Source organism: Leptonychotes weddellii, chromosome 3 (genome assembly GCF_054177405.1).
Source record: "Leptonychotes weddellii isolate Sample4059 chromosome 3, ASM5417740v2, whole genome shotgun sequence".
Lineage (NCBI taxonomy): Eukaryota > Metazoa > Chordata > Mammalia > Carnivora > Phocidae > Leptonychotes > Leptonychotes weddellii.
In genome coordinates this window covers 81,280,626-81,303,222 of record NC_138371.1, presented here as the reverse complement: position 1 = coordinate 81,303,222, position 22,597 = coordinate 81,280,626, and the positions used below count along the sequence as shown (strand labels likewise).

Sequence of the window (22,597 nt, the reverse complement as noted above, 5' to 3'; positions counted from 1 at the left end):
GTAGTGTAAAGCATCATCACCCACTTTTTCATTTTAAACCAAGACTGGTTTAGCACCAACAAACTTCTTTTACAACTTTCTTTACTAAATGCAGTATGCTTCCTGACTCAAGTTATAAGTTCATACAGGTAATTACAACCGTATGACATAGAATATTGGTTTTAAAGTTAGTCTTCAAACACTGAATCAAACTGAATACCATAAAAATATGCGTGAACAATACATTCATTTTACCACTTCTGGGTTGTTTTAATAGTATTTCTCCATTAAACACCTGCCTGAGTTTCTATTTACCATCTCTTTTAGCTTTCACAGTTTACCTTTGTGGAAACTGCCTGTCAATTGCTTCAGCAGTCCAGTCACTGGAGACCAGATTGCTTTCTGTCAGTCGGCTTGTATAATGTTATGGTAATAGATAACAGGTGGTCAGTATTCGCCGGCTGAGGTGAAGATGATGTCTCACAAGCTATAAAACATCTGAGGAAATGCTTTAACAGTTCACACTTACTACTAATTGCGCCAATAGAACTTTAATTCTTTACCCTTCCACTATGTTCCTTCGATGGCCATAAGGTAGGAAATCATTCGGAACAGAAAGAAAGAATCTAAAGAGACAATAATGAGGTGTAATAAAAGAAAGAATGAGTGGCAGAATGGCTAACATTTTGCTCTGAAACTACAGTGAAGTTTGATTGCTTAATCAGTTCTGTATTTGACAACGCCTCTAAAAGGGAATCATTTTTTAAAGAGCACCTTAATTCTGAGAACATGTTAACCACTGCCTACATTTAAACTGACTATCCTCGATTACTAACTATACATTTGAAAGTATTTTGAAATGCTTCCTTTCTGATTTTCAGGCATCAGCAATTGAATCCTCACAAATCAGAAATGGATAAATGAGACATGAAAAAGGTTTCACTCCAGGACGATCTATATATTTTTAAAATATGGCCTTGGAATATGCTGCATAAAAGATGGGGTATTAGACTCAATGTCACTGAACTAATGTTTAAGCTCAGGTCAATTTCTACTTTGACATCTGCAGTTTCTAGTTTTCAAATAGCACATCTTTAGATTCGTTATGACTAGATAGTTCTACGTATCAGGAACCTAAGATAATTTGAATTTTGTAATTTTAGCCTTTATAATTTACTTATACCTACTGATTTATTTAAAATATCTATAGTTTATAATAATTCATTTGAATAAAACTGAATAAATGAATCTTTGAGCAATAAAACTGATCTCCTTGAGGAAAATTAAGACTAGAATGAAAGGGGGGCCTGGGTGACTCAGTCGTTAAGCGTCTGCCTTCGGCTCAGGTCATGATTCCAGGGTCCTGGGATTGAACCCCACATCGGGCTCCCTGCTCAGCAGGAAGCCTGCTTCTCCCTCTCCCATTCCCCTGCTTGTGTTCCTGCTCTCGCTATCTCTCTCTCTGTCAAATAAATAAATAAAAATCTTAAAAAAAAAATGACTAGAATGAGAAAAAACTTTAAATAGATTTTGTTTATAAAAGGCTTATTTTCCTTCTTATCTAGCATACTAGATAAAAAAATGAACAAATATTTATCAAGACAAATGATATGAAAAGTATACTGCTCAGCAAAAATCTAAAGTCATCTAAAAAAAGTTCAAATTTACACACAATTTTTTATCTTACATTACTATGAAAAACCTATGTTTTTATTTCGAACTAATGAATCGTTGAACACTACATCAAAAACTAATGATGTACTATATATTGGCTAACTGAACATAATAAATAAATAAATAAATAAATAAATAAATAAATAAATAAATAAATAAAATTTCTGGACTTTTAAAAAAATAAAAAAACATTTTTGCTTTGTTCTCTTAAAAACTCTAATAATCAATTTTTTAAAAAATTTTAGAAACTAACAAATGTCAAAGCCTCTTGACAAAGTACTATGACTCTAAAAGGTAAATTGGAAATATAAGAATGCCAATTCTCAGTCAACTGGACTTAGTTATGATTAAACCCATTACAGATGTCAGTTGTGTCAAGAAGAAATAAATTTCAGTTTCAACTTTAAGTTTTCTTAAAACCAGGGGTATCTATGCCAAATACATAGAGAGATATCAGTGTCTACAAGGTTTCAGCCTTTAGTTCTAACCCAAGGTAAATAGGCTGTATAGACCACATCATCAAGGTTTTACTTCTGAACCCACTCCCCTGCACCTTACAAAGCAACATTTATCAATTAACATTGGCTCGGAACTGCAGTGCCATTTGCCATTTACCAGTTTATCATAATATTTGGACCTGACATTCAGCAATTATTTAACTTTTTTTTTCCTTCTTCTCCTTTTTTTTTTTTTTTTTAGCATCACATGTGATACCACTCCTTAACTATGATTCACTTAGTAAAACTGTCTCAACTTGCTCCCATCCCAATGAGATTAATATGCTTTGGAATATTTATATTTATCTCAGAAGAGTGTTCCCACCCACCAGATATATATTGGAAATATAGCAGTTAAGAGACCAAATCTTTGTTTCCATGGGGTTTATATTCTATATGGAGGAGATAAGCAAATATATACTATGTAAGTGATAAGCAGGTTCTATGAAATATTGGTTCCAAAGGGTACTTTTCTAAATGGGATGATCCAAAAAGTCCTGTTTTGGGAGGTGATCTGAAGATAGGAGGGGCAAATTATGAGTTCTTAGAGAAGAACATTCTTGACAGAAGAAACAGGACATGCCCAAGCCCTGAAACGGGATCCTTTGGGGTATTCACAGAACTAGGAGGCCCGTTACCAGAAAAGAGAGTATGAGAAAAGTAATAGGACATGAGACTGGGAAGAGGTGGTATTTTGCAGGCCTGTGTAGGTATAAGGTGAGAAGGCTTTGGAGGGTTTTGAGCTGAAATATTAGTGGTTGTGATCTCTGTGTTTTTAACAACTTGACTGAGGAAAAGGTAGAAGCAGGTCAACTGGAAAGCAACTGCAATAACGTGAGTCAGTGATGCTTGAACTAGTTTGGAGTCAATGAAGTTGGTAAGGAAAGGTCAGATATTGGATATATTCTGAAGCTGGATTCAATATAAACAATAAGACAAAAGGAAAAATAACAATTTTTAAAAGTAGTGGGAAAAAATTCCAAAGGCATGATTCATGAAAGAAATAACTGGTACAATTTCACTCCATTAAAAATAAAAATATTTGCTCTACGAAAGAAAATGTCAAGAGAAGGAGAAGACATGCCACAAACTGGGAGAAAATATTTACAAAAGACACATCTGATAAAGGGTTTTTATCCAAAATATACAAAGAACTCAAACCGAACATAAGAAAATGAACAACCTACTTTAAAAATTGGCAAAAAGACATGGAAAAAAACATCTCACCAAAGAAGATATGCAGATGTCAAACAGTATATGAAAAGATGTTCAACACTGCATGTCATTAGGAAATTTCAAATTAAAACAACAATGAGATAACACTACACATGTATTAGAATAGCCATAATCCAGGGCGCCTGGGTGGCTCAGTTGGTTAAGCGCTGTCTCTCTCTCTGTCAAATAAATAAATAAAATATTTTAAAAAATTAAATAAAATAGGCTAACATATGCATATCATTCTTGACCAAGTTTCTATTTTTAAGCTGCTCTGGTGTAGCATCTGAGGAACACCCAAGTACACAGAGGTACAATACAGTGTGAAACTAGACTGTCCCTAGAGCCTCTTAAGGGGCTCAGTGGATCCCACCACTCCATGAAAAAAGCATAAGGAGTCCTTGCTGCCAACCAGGAGTATCGATATGAAAATTGGAGTTCCAGAAGCTTTTTGGGTCAAAGGTGCTTCAATAATAAAACTTAAAATGTGACATTGGCTTAGTGAAAACAATCAAGTTATGGTAACAAAAACTCAAATATTACAGGAAAACATTTACCAATTTAAGTAATTATAGATACAGGAAACAAACCATGTGATAAACATGGCTCTAGATGAAGGGGAAATTTTTCATGAAGTTGATGTGATGAGATGTTCTTTGCCACTTTCAACGAAGTTATACAAGATAAATATGAAATTAGACTGAAGGTAGATGGCAAACAGGTGGAAAGAAAAACAACTTCGATAAAGTAAGCTTTTTTTGCCTGAGGTCTAAAATTCAAATTAACTGAGAGACACATTTTTGTGCCTCTCAGGGATGAGAGAGCCGAGGTGAAGTTTTAAGCAATGTAAACAAAGCATCACCTTAACAAGATAGAAAGCAAAGGCACCAAGTCATTTATAAGCACTTTCCAAGTTCTCTCTAAAACAGTGAGACCCAAGCCACTAATAAAGGTCAGATAAAGTGTTACATTCACAACCAAGTAAATCCTCACCCCAAGGTGAGGGGATGGGGTTTGAGAGAGATATTGAGAGAGGGGTTTAGAGAGATAGATACTGAGGGAGAGATAGAGGGAGAAAGAGGGAGAGAAGTAGAACACAGAAGACAGTAAAATATAAGACTTCAGGCTTAAAAATTATGCCTATCCAAACTCTTCGGCTATACTTACTCATACAATAAATCTCCAAATTTGCAAAAGTTCAAAAATTTGATAAAATTTTTTGTTGGCAATTATAAGGGAAATTGCTCTTATTCTCATACTATTTATATTGTTAATTAGTATAGATATATTGTATATGCCCTCTGACTCAAAAGTTCTATTTGTAGGAATTTATACCACAGTAACACCATTACAGGAACAGAAAGACTTGTTTATACAAATGTCAAGTGCTACATTGTTTTGTAGAAAGCATTCTAAGTGGCCTAAGGTTCATGTACAAAAATTTTAACCAAATTATGGCACATTCTTAAAAATGGAACACTATGTAATTGTCTAAATAATGAGACAGACCACAGGTACTGATATAAAACAAAATTTCATAGCATCCTTATTTTATTTTGTTTTTTTTCTTAAGATTGCTTTACTTATTTGAGAGAGAGAGAGAGATTGAGCGAGAGCGAGTGGGGAGAGGTGCAGAGGGAGAGGTAGAGGAGAGAAAATCTCAAGTAAACTACCCTCTGAGCACAGATCCCAATGTGGGACTCCATCTCACGCCCCTGAGATCACGACCTGAGCCAAAATCAAGAGTAAGGTGCTTAGCCAACTGAGCCACCCAGGTGCCCCAAGCGTCTTTAGTTTACAAAAGCATCTTAAGGACTACATAAACACATACGTACATATTTTTCTATGCAGAAAAATTACATACCACATTACTTCCCTGAAATGGGATTTGGATTTACTTCAAATCCTTTGAGAACTGGATTTTGTTTTTACAATTAATAGCTTTACATAACAAAAATTCAGCAAGGTAATATAAAGAAAAAAAAAACACTGGCAGCATTAAAACTTTCCTTCAGCAAAAACAAAAACAAACAAAAAAACATAATAGGAAATGTGGCAAGGATAACAAAGAAATAGGGATGATTTCGATACAGCAGTTAACAGCATAGTCAAACTCAGGAAGCAGGTTGGATGGGACATCCATTTTCCTGGTAACTTGACTGATATGGATAGAATTCAGTTAAGAGCAGCTACTAAAATAGAGCAATAGTTCTCAAAGTGTGGTCCATGGGTCAGCAGCATCAGCATTAACTGGGACCCTGTCATAAATGGAAATCTTCAGGCCTTACCCTAAGTCTACTTAATTAAAAACTTTGAAATGTGGTGTCCAACAATCTCAGTTTTAACAAGTCCTCTAAGAAACTCTGGTGCATGATAAAGTTTGTAAACCACTATAAGGGAACATAATGATTAAGAATAAAGGATTTGACTTCTAGTTTCAGCCCCAATATATAAAGAGCTTGAAAGATATTACTTGCTTCTGTACAATAAGAGCTGAACAAACTAAAAATGAACCTTCTCTTGTACCAGTCAGAAAACAGAGATCACAGTGCAAGCCATTATGCTGAAATCTGGAAAAAAAAAGGAAAATACAGATAAGCACAGCTGAGCTCAGATTACCAGGAACATAAGCCACAGGAACCATAAACTGGTAGGACACCTTAAAAGTAACTTTGATGAATTATTGGAGTTGGGATGTAGATTAGAGTAAGAGTGAGAAACTCCTGCAAACTGCAGTCTTGAGGGGCATCCACACTTCTGTGGGTTTTATTCCTGGGAATCCTTGCACATTCTCATGGTAAAGGACAAAGAAAATCCCTCATATTTCTGGTAGTGGTGGTGGTAGGGGTGAAGAGAAGTAACCATTTAAAATATGCTCAGAGAATCCTCAATTATAAAGACTCATTAAAAAAAAAAAGACTCATTCAGCAAGAGAAAAGAGTTTTTTAGAGCCTTAACCAATGTGGCGAAAGAGAAATTACCCAACTCTTTCTCTTTTAGCCTTCCTGTCTCACCTAAGGTGGGGTGGGGAAGCTGAAGAACCTTTGTGAAGGTCACAGCTCAGGGACAGAGACCCACAAAAGACTGAAACAGAACCACAGGGTTATAGAATGCTGGCCTTTGGCTAAACTTCACAATTACATCAGTGGGGCTCCAGTATAATAACAGTGGATTATATTTGAAAGAGCTGTCAATCCTAGACTTTGTTTAAGAAGGAGTTGTTAGGGGAAGCCAAAGAAAACAGATGAGAAAAAACAAGGACACTAGAGCAAACTGAAGCCTCAGACACCTAAAGCTACAGCAAACAATGCACACAGCTTGACTTCTTACCAAATTAATGAAACCTCATGCTAAAAGCCTATTCAGCTCAGTTCCCATTACCTGATACACCATGTCCAGCTTTCAATAAAAATTTGCAAGGCACACTAAAAGGCAAGGAAAAAACACAGTCTGAAGAAACAGAGCATGCATCAAAACCAGAATAAGATATGGCAGAGATTTCAGACTCATCAGACTGGGAATTAATAATAATAATAATAATTAATAAGTTATGAGCTCTAATAAAAAATATACAACATTCAAGAACAGATGAGTAATGCAAGCAGAAACTTAGAAACTGTAAGAATCAAAAATAAATATAGAAATAAAAATACTGTAATGGAAATAAAGACTTCCTCTGATGGGCTCATCAATAGACTAGATATATCTGAGAAAAGAATCAGTGAGCTAGAGGACATGTCATTAGAAACTTCCCAAGCTAAAATGCAAATATTAAAAAATCCAAACTCAATAGAATATTCAATAACTGTGAGACAATTTTAAATGGTATAATAAACACATTAGAGAATAAATGAGAATAAAAAAATAACAGAAGAAATACTTGAAATAATAATGGTGTGAATTTTCCAAAATTAATGAAAGACACAAAACCATAGTTCCTGGAAACTCAGAGAACACTAAGCAGAATAAATACTGTAAAATCTATATTTAGCCTTATCATATTCAAACTGCAGAAAACCAAACACAAAGTGAAAACCTTAAAAGTGGCAAGAGGAAAAAAAATTCTTATCTAAAGAGGAATTATATTAAACTTTAAACTTTTAATTAGAAATTATGCAAGAAAAAAGAGAGTGGTGTGAAATATTTAATATTTTAAAAGAAAGAAAAAAAAAACCCACACCAGATAGAATTCTATATCTGGTGAAATTATTTTTCAAAGGTAAAGGAAAAATAGACTTTTCAAATAGACAAAAAAGGTGAGAATTCATTGACTGTAGAACTTTCCCGAAAAAAATATTAAAAGAAGTTCTTCAGGAAGAAGAAAAATTACATAGGCCAGAAACTTAGATCTGTATAACAAAAAAGAATCATACATAGAATAAATGAAGGTAAAATAAAATCTTTCATTTTACTTATATTTTATTGAGATAATAAATAAATTATTTTTCAAAATAATAGCAATGCTTTGGGTAATTACAACATATGGATAAGTGAAACAATGACAGCAGTGCTTTAAGATATGTGAGGCAAGAATTGGAATAACTCTTATAAGGCCTTGCACTATACCAATGAGGCAGCATAGTGTATTTGAGAGTGGACTTAGATTGGTTGTAAATATATATTGCAAACTATAAAAAAAACACCTGAAAATAGGGGCGCCTGGGTGGCTCAGCCGTTAAGCGTCTGCCTTCGGCTCAGGTCATGGTCCCAGGGTCCTGGGATCGAGCCCCGCATCGGGCTCCCTGCTCCGCGGGAAGCCTGCTTCTCCCTCTCCCTCTCCCACTCCCCCTGCTTGTGTTCCCTCTCTCACAGTCTCTCTCATAAATAAATAAAATCTTAAAAAAAAAAAAACCTGAAAATATAAAAAGGAAGTATAATTAATATGCTAAGATAAAAGAAAAATGGAATAAAAAAATGTTTCATTGAAACAAGAGGATAAAAATAAAGAACAAGTATAACGACTAGAAAAGTTACAAATATGGTAGATATTAAATAAACTACATCAGTAATTTCTTTAAAAGTAAATGGTCTAAATATACCAATTAAAAGAGAGATCATCAGCATGCATGAAAGAAGAACCAACTATATGTTGTCTATAAGAAACCCACTTTAAATATAAAGACAGATACATAAAAAGTAAAAAGATGAGTATTGTAATAGCGCTGTATGGTGACATAGTAGTTATACTTGTGGTGATCATGGCATAATGTATAAACTTGTTGAATCACAATGCTGTACACCCGAAAGGAATGTTACATTGTGGGTCAATTACACCTCAATTTAATAAACAAAACAAGCAAGTATTTCAGAAAAGAAAAAGAAAAACAAAAAAGGAAAGGAAAGCGAAGAAATGGAGAAAGACCTAACAATCCTTAATGTTTATGCATGTAACAACAGAGGATCAAAAACACAGGCAAAAACTGAGAGAGCCATAAGGATAAATAGACAAATCCACTATTTTTTAAAAATTTTAATTCACTTAATTAACATATTATATTATTGGTTTCAGAGGTACAGGTCAGTGATTCATCAGTCTTATATAATACTCAGTGCTTATTACATCACATGCCCTCCTTAATGTCTATCACCCAGTTACCCCATCCCTCCACTCCTCTCCCCTCCAGCAACCCTCAGTTTGTTTCCTATGATTAAGGGTCTCTTACAGTTTGTCTCCCTTTCTGGTTTTGTCTTGTTTTATTTTTTCCTCTCTTCCCCTATGATCTTCTGTTTTGTTTCTTAAATTCCACACCTCAGTGAGATCATATGATAAATGTCTTCCTCTCATTGACTTTTTTTGCTTATCATAATACTCTCTAGTACCATCCATGTCATTGCAAATGATAAGATTTCAATTTTTTATGGCTGCATAATGTTCCATTGTGTGTGTGTATATATACATATATATATATATATATATATATGTATACCACCTCTTCTTTATCCATTCATCTGTCGATGGACATCTGGGCTCTTTACATAGTTTGGCTATTATGAACATTGCTGCTATAAACATTGGGGTGCAGGTGCCCTTTCAGATCACTACATTTGCATCTTTGTGGTAAATATCCAGTAGTGTAATTGCTAGGTCGTAGGGTAGCTCTATTGTCAACTTTTTGAGGAACCTCCATACTGTTTTCCAGAGTGGCTGCATCAGCTTGCATTCCCACCAAAAGATAGGAGGGTTCCCCTTTCTCTGCATCCTCGCCAACATCTGTTGTTTCCTGACTTGTTCATTTTAGCCATTCTGACAGGTGTGAGGTGGTATCTCATTGTTGTTTTGATTTCTATTTCCCTGATGCCGAGTGATGTTGAGCATTTTTTTTCATGTGTCTGTTGGTCATTTGGATGTTCTTCTTTGGAGAAATGTCTGTTCACATCTTCTGCCCATTTCTTGATTGGGTTATTTGTTCTTTGGGTGTTGAGTTTGATAAGTTCTTTATAGATTTTGGATATTAGTCCAAATACATTTTCTCAACTCACATGGAATATTTACTAATGAAGACCCTATTATGGGCCATAAAACACACTTAAACAAATTTAAAAGAATAGAAGTCATACAGACTACATTGTCAGACCACAATGGGATTAAACTAGAAATCAATACTTGGAAAATCCCAAAATATTTGGAGATTATTAACATGCTACTAAATAACATGCATGTCAAAAAAGATTCAAGAGAAATTTTAAAATATTTGCACTAACTAAAATTTAAAATACAATAATGACAAGCACAAAATCTGTGTTTATAGGGAAATTTACTGCATTAAATACATGTATTAGAAAAAAAAAGAAAGACCTATCAATAATCTAAGCTTCCATTTGAGGAATCTAGAGAAGGAAGAACTATTTATGCCCAAGGCAAAAGAGAAAAATAGCAAAAATTAGAGCATAAATAAATAAATAAAATTAAACAAGAAAACAATAAAGTCTACAAAATCAAAGCTGGTTCTTTGAAAAGATAAATAAAATTCATAAACTTCTAGCAGGTTTACTAAAAAACAAGAAGAAAACACAAATTACTAATATGAGAAATGAGAGAAGCCATTACTACTGAAGCCATGGACACTGAAAAGATAATAAATGAATATTATGAACAAATGAATATCTATGCCCCCAAATTTGATAACTTAGGTGAAATGGAACAATTTCTTGAAAGATACAAACTGCCGAAACTCACATGAGGAAAAAATCAATAAATCTACTAAATGAGATGCATTAGCAAAAATCTTGGAAAAAAGAAAGCACCAGACCCAGATGGTTTCACTAGTGAATTCTACTAAATATTAAAAAAACAAAATTATACCAATTCTCTACAATCTCTTCCAGAAAATAGATGCAGAGGGAATACTACTCATAACCTATTCTATGAAGCCAATGTGACTTTAACACCAAAACTGGATAAAGTCTTACAAGAAAAAAAAAAAATACTGCAGGGATGCCTGAGTGGTTCAGTTGGTTAAGTGTCCAACTCTTGATTTTGGCTCAGGTCATGATCTCAGGGTTGTGAGATCGACCCCACCACAGGCTCCGTGCTGAATGTAAAGCTTGCTTATGCTGCAGTTGTATATTTCTTGTGAATGCAGCTGTAAAAATCCTCAACAAAATATTAGCAAATCAAATACAACAATGTATAAAAGGAATTACACACTACAACCAACCAAGATTTACTTCTGGCAATGCAAGAATGGTTCAACATTTTAAAATCAATTAATGTAATCCACTACATCAACTGACTAAAGAAAAAAAAAATCATCGGATCACATCTATTGGTGCAGAAAAAGCATTTGATGAAATCTGACACTCATTCATGATAAAAAGTCTCTCCAAACTAGAACTAGAGAATTCCTCAACTTGATAAAGCACATCCTCAATAAACCTACAGCTAACATAAATAATTCTCCCATGTAGGTATTCCTACTAATTTATATGAATACCCCCTCAAGAAAAGGGAGCAAACTCCACATTTTTTAGGTTAGACTGTGCATAGTGACTTCTGTCCAGGAGTGTAGATGATGCAAAGGAGAAAAAAAATAGTGAAATTTTACAGTAGAGAAACCTGAGAAACATTATCTAGGTCAAATAAGCAAGGAAAATATTATCAGTCATAACTCATCTTGATAGTATATATATGTTTGATATTATGTAATTATAATGACTTTACATCTGTCGTCTTCTTTTGAATTACAAGTAACTTTAGTCTTATCATAAGAAAAAGAAATCAGACAAATCCCATTTGAGGGACATTCTACAAAATACCTGATCGGTATCCCTCAAAACCATCTAGGTCATCAAAAACAAGGTAAGTTTGAGAAACTGTTACAGCCAAGAAAAGTCCAAAGAAACAAGATAGTTAATGTAATGTGGTATATCCTAAATGGGATCCTGCAACAAAAATATTAGAAAGTACATTAAATAAAAACTACAGAAATCTAAGCAAACTGTAGACAGGTTAATAATAATGTATCAATATGATTCATTAATTATAACAAGTATCTCATATATTAGTAATAAGGGGAACTGGGTATAGGATATATGAGAACTCCCTTACCATCATCTCAATTTTTCAGTAAACCTAAAAGTGTTATAAAAAATATGTTCTATTAAAGAAAGGGTGAAAGATCAATTTTGAGTTCTAGTTTATAATTTCCCATTTGAGACTATAAGTTACTTCATTTCTTGGAGCCTCGATTTTCTTCAGAAGATATATTTTATAGAGTTACTGTGCAGACTAAATGCTATGTGGAGCTTTTAGTAGAATGCCTGGTGCATGATAAAAACACAAAAGAAAGATAATTATTACTATAGCCAAAAAGAATAATATATGAGTCATCTAGGGCTTCTTATAAATAGAATTTTGTGATGCACTTCGTATAAGAGCAATTCCACGGCATTGGGGCTCTGATTTTAAAACATTCTTTATTACATTATTGTTATTATTATTATTCATTGATTATCCACTTTTATTTTGGTGTAACTTAGATACAAATTACAATTCCGTTCTTTGGATTTGGGTTGTAATAACTTTAGAGCTGAGGTAATTGAATTTCATTATAAAGACACTCTCAGCAGTAAATTTTTCCATTGGCTAGAATGGCACACTTGTCCATCTGTAGTCTGAGTCTTATAACCTATATTAGATATTCTATTCTATAACCTTTATTATAATAGATGGAAACTTTATTGGACAAGTTACTAGTCATGATGAAGAATATGGTGAAAATAATTAAAGAATGATGAGTTTCATATTTTTTGTTGTCTGGGATATATATATATAATTTATTTTATATTATATTTTATATTTAATTATATATATATGAAATAAACAGTTAGAAAACAGTTAAGACACCTAACTAGTAACTTAGTAGGATTCACTCCTGTATCTGATCATGAAATGACATGTTGAACACCATATATCTGGCAAAACTTGATCAATCTTCTCCCTGAATCTATTTTAGGCAATTCTCAGTAATCTACACTATCTTCTCAGCCTGGCCATTTATCTGGGGTATTGAAAGCATAAATAAATTTCCAGTTCACAAGTATTTTAAACAAAACTGAGATCAATGTAGACCCACTGTTAGAAGCAACAACTTCTGGCAGCCAATATTCTGCAAATAACTGGTTCTGAGCTGAGATTATTGCAGCCAATATATTAGAAGAAACTAGGAGCTTTGTGAGCCACTTTGAAAAATAGTCTTTCACAATCAAGAAATTTGCTCTAGATTGCACCTGCAAAAATCGATATTGATTCTTGTATAAAGCTTCTTGAACCCTTAGCATGGAAGAATCAATGTCTTTGGCTGATTATGTATCATAGCATGGCACACAATATACAGTTAATTCAATAATAAGCATTAATTCCAGGTCAGCAGACATTCATCAGCTAATGCTCCCATGAAAACAATTCTCAGATGTGCTGCATAAAGCATGTCCAGAATAATCTGAGGGTCACTGTTGGAAATAAAAAATACAATTTCCATTATATTGTTCCTTTATAGAGAGAAAATGTATTCATGCATTTAATTACTCATTATAGATGTGTTAGTGTTTTCTATATTCAAGTCATGTTGTAAGGTAATAAAGCCAGAATATAAATCCCAATGCCTATTCTTTAGGAGCCATGATATATATGTTATATAATATAGTGTTATATATAATGTTATATATGTAGTGTTATATATGTAGTGTTATATATATATATATATTACCATATATAGTATATGTATACCAATCACTGTATTGTGCCTACTTATTTTGAAATATACCACATTCTCCTCCATTATTTATAATAATGCTCTTATACATAAAGTTCTCTAAAGAAAGTCAAGGTAACCGGAAATATCATTAAATATGTGTTCAATTAGAAATAACTGCTATACTAAAATAAACAACATTGTACATTATTTTTCTAATGAGATTCAGTTTAAGAAGCTAAAGTTTGTTGAAGTCTGGGAAATAAATGCATTAGCCACAAACACAGCCTACTTCTCCTCAACATTCTGGAAGAAAAGCATTTTACTAATTTGGTGGAAAAGACTCAACATGACTGTGATATTGCTTGCTGAAGTCTAAAGCCATTTGGTTGAGAAGATAGTCCAAGGAATGAACAGAACCAAAAGTCTTGTGGAAAAATAAGAACTCAACTTTGGATCTGGCTCACAAACAGCTTATTTTATTTATTTACTAATGACTTTGGATTAAAGAGTGAAATGTTCCTCAGAAACAAATACAAAGTTACAGAATTCCTACCCAATTTAGAGACGCAAAATAGATAGGAGAGTGACCAGAGATCATCCTAGGAGCAGAACTGATGTTAATTTTGCAGCCAATGCCACTGAGGCTCTAAGAACAGATAAAAAGAAATGATGCTCTGGAAAGAAAGGGGGAAAAATTCCTGTTAACCACAAGATGGATGAATGTCCCTGCCTGAAATGAGATCTTTAACTTTGTGGTTTATCTTCCACCCCTCATGCCTCTGTCAACATAAATGGTAATTTCAATAACTCTAAGTCTCCTTCAATGGCCCACATCAAGAGCAGGTTTGGGGAGTATGCAACTTCTGATTCTGCACTTGAGTATGAATAGAGATTTTTCTTCAGATTTTTCTATACATAAGAAGGTAATGTAAGCTGTTAAACAAGCCAAATTGCTTTCAAACTGTATCTTTGGTCCAAAAGCAATTCTGCTTCTGCATGCAAGTTATTTTTGAATTCAAATTCCTTCCTCAATTTGTTGTCTATCATTTCACATCTCTTGATCAATGGGAACCTGGTGTGGATTGGACAACATGTGCCACTGCTATAGACCTTCCTGGACACCAGCACCAGCTCCGGCCTCACAGAGCTTGTTGCACTATCTCGCCTTCACCCTTCATCTGCTGTGGCATGGCTCAGTAGGTGTTTTATCAAAAGTGTAAATTCCAGCAACACTTTGACACTGGGACCCTCAAAAAATCCAACTAAAGAAATATATCAATCTAAGATCCAGTAAAAGTTGACCATACTGAAAAAGTGGGTTACAAAAATCCTCTAACACCTACCTTCTAAAATTAATTCTCATTTATGATCAAAACATGAGCATTTGGCATTACTCTTCTAGACAAGAAGTCATAAGTGCAACCACAGACACCTACATCATATGTACAGTGATGTAATTCGAGCATGAGTTTATAATTATAGAAGATTTCAAAAGTTTGCCATGCATTGTAATGACATTATCTCAGAGTTGGTAGGCAATCTTCCTGAATGTCTTTTTTTTTTTCAATTTATTTATTTTTATTATGTTATGTTAATCACCATACATTGCATCATGAGTTTTTGACGTAGTGTTCCATGATTCATTGTTTGCGTATAACACCCAGTGCTCCATGCAGTACGTGCCCTCTTTAATACCCATCACCAGGCTAACCCATCCCCTCACCCCCCTCCCCTCTAGAACCTTCCTGAATATCTTAAAGACAGTTTTTTTTTCTGTCACTTTGTTTGTTGTTTTATTGTGTATCAAGTTCTAATATAAATAAAACAAAACTCAGACTATAAAATGAATCATATTAATTCTCTGTAAAGCACTATGATAAGGTTAGTGGTTATAAGCTTGGGCTAGCATTCCTGGAGGAACATGTTCTAACTCACTTTATGGTCACAACCACTATGTAAGTAGGTGGAATTCTTATCCCCAATTTAAGAATGAGAATCCACAGACAGGTCAGGTAACTCAATGGTAAAGTGGGACTTAACCCCCATGAATTCATATTTTTATACTTTATATTTTATACCTTATATTTTGTGTAAAAGTATACTATATCCTTTGAACAGGCACTCAGAATCTAAATATTTTCCCCAATAAGGAAAAAAAAACCTTAAGATTTCTCTTGACCATTCCTTATTGTTGTCTAAAGATAGTCTTAGAAGAAAATATTATAAATTGCCACTTCAATAATTATTTATTAAAAAATAATAATCATTTTTTTATCTTAGCCATGGTGGAACATTCTGGAGACATTGCAGGATCCTAAAGCATCTTTCTCCAGCCCTTCTGCTGTAATACATATCCTGGGCTCACTGTGCATAAATAAATCATGCTCGTTCAGTTAAACAGCATTGACAGATCATGAGCTTCATTTTGATAGGCAGATTTGAAATAAGATGCTTTCTTATTTCAGTATCCGCACAGTGCTTACTGCATTCTTAAATTTATACAGGGTGATACGCTGAGCTATAGTAATTCTAAAAGTAGTATGGCAGTTCTACTTTCTTTCATTCTAGGAAACAGAGTAATCTTTCTAAAACAAGGTCAGATTATTTCATACTTCCCCAAACCCTACAGAAGCTTCCAATTTTACTTAGAATAAATCCAAAGCCCTTTCTATGGTGGCAAGATCCAGGATGGTGTGGCTTCCAATCACAATTCTGACCTAATCAACTCTTATATCCCCTGTGCTCTCTCCAGCTATGCCTGCTTTCTTGCTTTTTCTTGATTTATCAAGCTTTCTTCTACCTCAAGGCCTTTATACTTGCTGTCCCTCTCTCTGGAACACCCATTCCTTAGCTCTCCTCATATCCTAGAGCTTTCTACTCAAATGTTACATCCTTAAAGAATACTCCACTGATCACTCTGCTTAAAATAGCACCATTTACTTCTATATAGAGACTGTTCCTTTGTCCTGTTTCTTTTGCTTCAAAAATTTTGTAACTATTTGATGAATATATTTAATTCATTTTATTATCTGTCTCCTGCACTATAATGTGAGCTTCAAAAAAGCAGGAAGTTATGCACTGCTTTCCTCTCAGGTCCCGTAAGAGAGAGAGTGACACATTATAGGCATTTACTTGTATGAATAAATAAAATAATGAATTAATGAAAAAAAAAAAACTGTTCTGCACATTTCCTAAAACACTATCTTTAATTTCTGTTGACCATGACTTATCAGCCACATGTTATGGATAGAACTTGTGTTTGATGCTACTCCTTTTGTTAATGCAATATATAAATATAGAGTCATGCATCCTCACTTATCAAGGCCTTTTTAATGTGAAACTTGAACCATTCAAGAGGCTTTGTGTAAAATCCCACAGAAAAGACAAAATTATAATTTGTAGTCTACGCTATCCACAAACTGCAATGCTCAAATGGATATTAAAACTCTGTAATCTAAGTAGCAAAGACTTTTGCAGACGACTGTTCTTTTTATGAAATTTAAATCTTCGAACAATGACTGATAGTACAGAGGGAAATTAGCCTTCCCAAGATTTCACAAGTTCATCAAAAGCTTTATTCCTTAATGAGCAATGGCAATGAAAAAAAGTTCTTCTTGTGGCAGAAGTCTAAAGACATTTTTTAGAATAAAATGTTTTACTCTTAGGTGTCTGTATGATTCCCTTTAAAAGAGAATAAAACCCTTTCAATATCTGACTGTCAAAGGATGAGCTCATCAGAATAAAACTTTTCTAAGATTTTCCAAAATAACCATTAAACTCTAGTAACTTCTATGGTAAATGCAACAGCTGGACCTGGTGACATTATGATGATTTTATTCTCTCACTCTCTCAAAATATTTTAGAGATCACAAAAAATTATTCTTAAAGTCTTTGTCCATGTCCTCAGTTTTACTAGATTTTAAGCTCTGTGAGGGCAGGGACCTTCAGTGTCCTGCTCTGCACTGAATCTCCAGCACAAACATGGTGCCTATGTGAAGTTATGGGTAAAATAGTAATGTCTTTACTTCCTTGTAAGTGATCTTTCTTTTTGTCAAAGGCATACATAGATATGGCAATGTGGATATAGCTAGAGTGTATTATGCTAAGCAAAATAAGTCAGTCAGAGAAAGACAAATACCATGATCTCACTTATATGTGGAATTTAAGAAACAAAACAGATGAACATAGGGGAACAAACAAACAAACAAACAGAGAGGCAAACCAGGAGACAGACTTTTAACCAGAGAATAAACTGAGGGGTGCTTGAGGGGAGGTGGGTGGGAATAGGTTAAATAGGTGATGGGTATTATGGAGGGCACTTGTGATGAGCACTGGGTGTTTAAGTGATGAATCACTATATTTTACACCTGAAACTAATATTATACTGTATGTTAACTAGAATTTCAATAAAAACTTGAAAAAAATACAGTTTATTCATGAGTAAATACAATAAGAAAAGAACTAATGCTTAGTTTTTACTTTTAAAAATAGATGTTGAAGTTTACATTAAAAATCAAACAGGCATAGAGGGAAGACCATGGGAAGACACAAGAAGATGGTCATCTACAGCCAAGAAGAGAGGCCTGGAGCAGCCACCACCTTCCCTCACAGCCCTTGGAAGGAGCCTACCTTGCTATCAACACCTTGCTCTTAGACTTCCAGCCTCCAGAACTGTGAGACAACAAATTTCTGTTGTTTAAGCCTCCTGATTTGCAGTCCTTTGTGTTGGCAGCCCTAACCAATAAAGTATTTTTGAACAAGGTAAAGAATAAATAATAATAATAATAATATTTCTAAAAGTCAAACCTAAAAAATTAGATAAACTACATTTATTTGAAAAAAAAATCAAGAATCAAGGACAACGTAGCAAATTAACTTTATGTCAGAAGAATACATTTGGAAGATAATTAAAAGTAGATTAACTAAACTCCCTAGATGACCTAATAAATGCTGTTGATTCTAGCAAAGGAGATGTGTGATCTAGACTTTCATAGAGGTTTCTGGAACCGGAGATAAGGTCTCTCCATCTGGATGGACCAGAAAGTCAGCACTGAGAATCTCCTCAACTCATTTCCTTTGTCATTTCTGGTCAGTATCAAAGAGCCATTTGAATGCAGGGCTAACACCTACAGACCTCTTGCCATCCAATATTGCCTGTACTGAATAGTTACTTCAACTGTTCCACTAATCCTACTACTGACTGGGGTCCACACATCACCCAGAGAAGTGGAATGTGTACCCTCAGATCTTGGTGAGTCCCATCTGAACTGCCCACATGGGCATCTAACTTCAATGTCCCAAGACACTTCTAGGTTAAGAAAGATGGGGTCCTGGATGATCGTGAGGATTATGGTAACGTGGAAGAGAAACCTGAATCTTCAGTATCTGGTAAAGACCAGAGAGCAAGAAAGTCCACCACCAGTATATCTCACATGGAGAAGGGACTAAAAGTATTTCTTGAATATTCAGGGCATATTTCCTTTTTGTGACATTTAACTCACAATTTATATATACAAGTTGGTATATATATATAACATTTTTATTTTATATTCCATCTTGTAAAAATGTTTTAAGGTGGCTGTTAACAACTGTGTTTTATGTTGACTAAATATGTACATATATAGTGTTATCTACCTTAATTAAGCAAAAAGGATAAATATAATTTTTAGACTTAAATTAAGCCTGTAATACAGCTGGATTTTACAATTCTGAATATAAAATAAATAAAACTATGCCTTTCTTCCCGAGCAGAGGAAAAAAATATATATCCAGTATGTCCTACCTTTCCCATATATTGGCATTATAATTAGATAATATCACAAACTTTTTCCTCTCCAAACATTTTTTTCTTAATACCTGGTGCCATTAAGGTGGCCAAATCACAAAAACTACTCTTTGGCTCTGATTCATTGTTCATATCCTCCAACAATCAAAAAACATATATTGACCACCTCTTTTTCATAAGGCACTAGGAGAGATGTGGAAGAAATTCTGCTTTGAAGAACAGAAAAAACATGTTGTATAAAAGTTGTTTTTATTATTTTAATATATAATGCTTAAATGACAGAATAAGAAAGTAATCTGATTGCTGGCAGTTACTGCATTATTTATATGACTGCCATTAAAATGTGAATTTAAAAAATACAATGGCAAGCTAATGTGAACAAAGGTAACCTAGTGAGGCCTTAGAAACCCTCCTGCTTGGTTAAAATGAAAAAAGAAAACATTGTGCTCTTATTTTATGTAAAATGCAGTAATCCCAGTATTCCATCTTCTCATGGAGAAATTCATTAAAATCACAATTTTGATACCTACTTATTAAACCTGAATGTACATGATCACCATTTCAATGCACAGTCTTCATAGATACACTGCATGCTAGGATATAATACACTGTGTGTCCCATTTTCCTAACCTAGTAACCTCAGAGGTTATGAATCATTTCTACTCAACAGTTTTATCTAATGTGTCAGAGAAAAATCAGGGAGAAATGTAAGGGGTGGGAGTAGTAGGTATATGTCCAAAATAGTGTTGAACACTTTGTAGACATTTTTTTATATAGCTTATATATACTAAAGTACATTGGATCTTGGACTTCTCAGCAACTTTCTCTCAGTTCCTCCAGTAACTTTTATAAATTTATTTTGCAGCTTTGCTGTTTTTCTCTCTGCATGCTGATTTCCCAGCTGTTTGATCTTCTGCTATTATTTATTTCAAAAGCATCTAAGCTTAAAATGATATAACTAGTCACAAAACTGAGTGCCAGGGCACTAATGTACACTCTCGGTTATTTAAGAGGCCAATAACCTTCATTCCCATAAGAGGATACTGATCATATATGAAGGTATAAGAGTTCAGCCATTTTTACTCATCACTTCCTATATTGGACAGATAAAATTATTACTATAAAATTATTAAAATAAAAGCCATTATCATGCCTTTGTGCTAACTTTTTATTTTCAGAAAGACACATAATAGCATTAGTCATTTCATTTTGATCAAACACAGCGCTACATTGTGCAAACTGCTCTGATCTAACATATGACCCATGCTCCTTGCCACAATGAAATAGGTGTTTGAGTGTTTACAGAGATTGTAAAGCAGCTACTCAGGATAAGTATTCTTTGTCTTTTCTTTGCTTTCTCATTTGAGTACAAAATTCTTTGGTTTAAAACAAAAAACACTGAAAAATTCATGAAGTGCTTCCTGTCTAAGGTGTTAAACCTAAAATCTTCCTCATAATTACCTCCTGGATTTCCACCTTTTCTGTACATTTATTTCTAACAAAAACATTCTTTGGTATCATTGTGACCTCTCCATTGATCCACTTAATATTTTCCCTTTAAGCCAATCATTTCATTTCTAACGAATAGAAACCAACGTGAATTATTTCCAGAATGCTTCTGTTAGCAACTGAGAAATCTTTGTCTATACTTTCTATTTCATTTGCCTCTGTTTAATCACAGTACCAGGTTATTGAAAACAGTGGGACTGAATATTACTTCTGGAGAAAATCATACCCTCATATACACTGGCTCCCCATAAATCCATACTTGGGTTTATTCATTGTGCATAAGCTTAAACATGGAGACAACTTGCTTTCAAGTTCCAGTTGTAATCTTGAGATGTATGACTTGATTCAGAACTTAGTTACAGGCTTTACAGATGTTACCACCCGGGAGCCACCTGAGTCTTCCAGCCATGGTCAACCCCACCATGTTCTTCGATATAGTCATGGACAGTGAGCCCTTGGGACAAAGTTCCAGAGACAGCATAGAACTTTCATGCTCTGAGCACTGGGGAGAAAGGGTGTGGTTTTGAAGGTTCCTGCTTTCACAGGATTATTCGGGGTGGTGATTTCACACGCCATGATGGCACGGGTGGCAAGTCGATTTATGGGGAGAAGTTTGATGAGAATTTCATCCTGAAGCACACGGGTCCTGGCATCTTGTCCATGGCAAATGCTGGACCCATCACAGACAGTTCCCAGTTTTTCCTCTGCACTGACAAGATTGAATGGTAGAATGGCAAGCATGTGGTCTTTGGCAAAGTGAAAGACAACATGAATATTATGGAAGCAATGGAGAGCTTTGGGTCCAGGAATGGCAAGACCAGCAAGAAGATCACCATTGCTGACTGTGGACAAATCTAATAAATTTGACTTGCGTTTTATCTTAACTACTAGACCATTCCTTTTATAGCTCAGGAGAGCACCCCTTTACCCCCATCTGCTCAAAATACCCTATAATCTTTGTGCTCTTGCTGCAGTTCTATGGGTTCCATATTTTTCTTATTACTTTCCAAGTCCAGCTGGATTGCAGAGTTGTTAATGGTTATAAAATACTAAACAACAATAACAAAAAAAGAACTTAGTTACTAACCTGAAAAATTGGAAATGATATCTGTCTCTTAGAAATGCAAAATTTTAATTGAAATATCAATGATGGAGGCATAAATTCATTTTTCTCATCTCAGATTCCATCCAGGAAACACATTTTTGGTGAATGCTTAAAACCTGTTTAACATTTCATGATCCCACCCTCAACACAAAAATCCAACCCAAATCCAGACATCACAGTTGTTTGTTTCTAAAAATCCCACAGCACTAAACTTGATCTTTACTCCAAGCTGATGCTATCAAGAGCCCCCTAACAGAAATCTCCAGGAAGGAATGGAAGCATGGTCACATCTCTTCTCTACCTGGGTGGCACTGGTACATCTCTGAGGTCAGGTCCATGAGATTAATTCAATTAGCTAGTGATGATGGCTAAAATCATAATAGTAAATCTTATAACAGATTCAAAATTTACTGAAGAATTGTATCTTTTTAACAAGACTGTAAAATATAAATATTGATCCTCAAAAAAATTAGATGCCAGCAACACAATCAGAACAAAATAAAATGGACACTGACTTAAACTTATATGGTAAAATTTGAATATGACAGAAAAATTAAGACTTCATGATAAAATTAAGATCAGCAATTTGTGACTTGGGAAAATGGATCTTGTTAAAATTAATGGCTACACTTGAAAA

General features: G+C 34.3%; 1 protein-coding gene and 1 pseudogene across 1 annotated transcript in view; one reads left to right on the top strand and one right to left on the bottom strand.

Moving 5' to 3' along the window:
- The window catches only part of LRP1B (LDL receptor related protein 1B), a 1,719,891-nt gene that overhangs the window by 349,118 nt on the left and 1,348,176 nt on the right, over positions 1-22,597 (bottom strand). The window lies entirely within an intron of this gene.
- Positions 21,263-22,135, top strand: LOC102729181 (peptidyl-prolyl cis-trans isomerase A pseudogene; annotated as a pseudogene).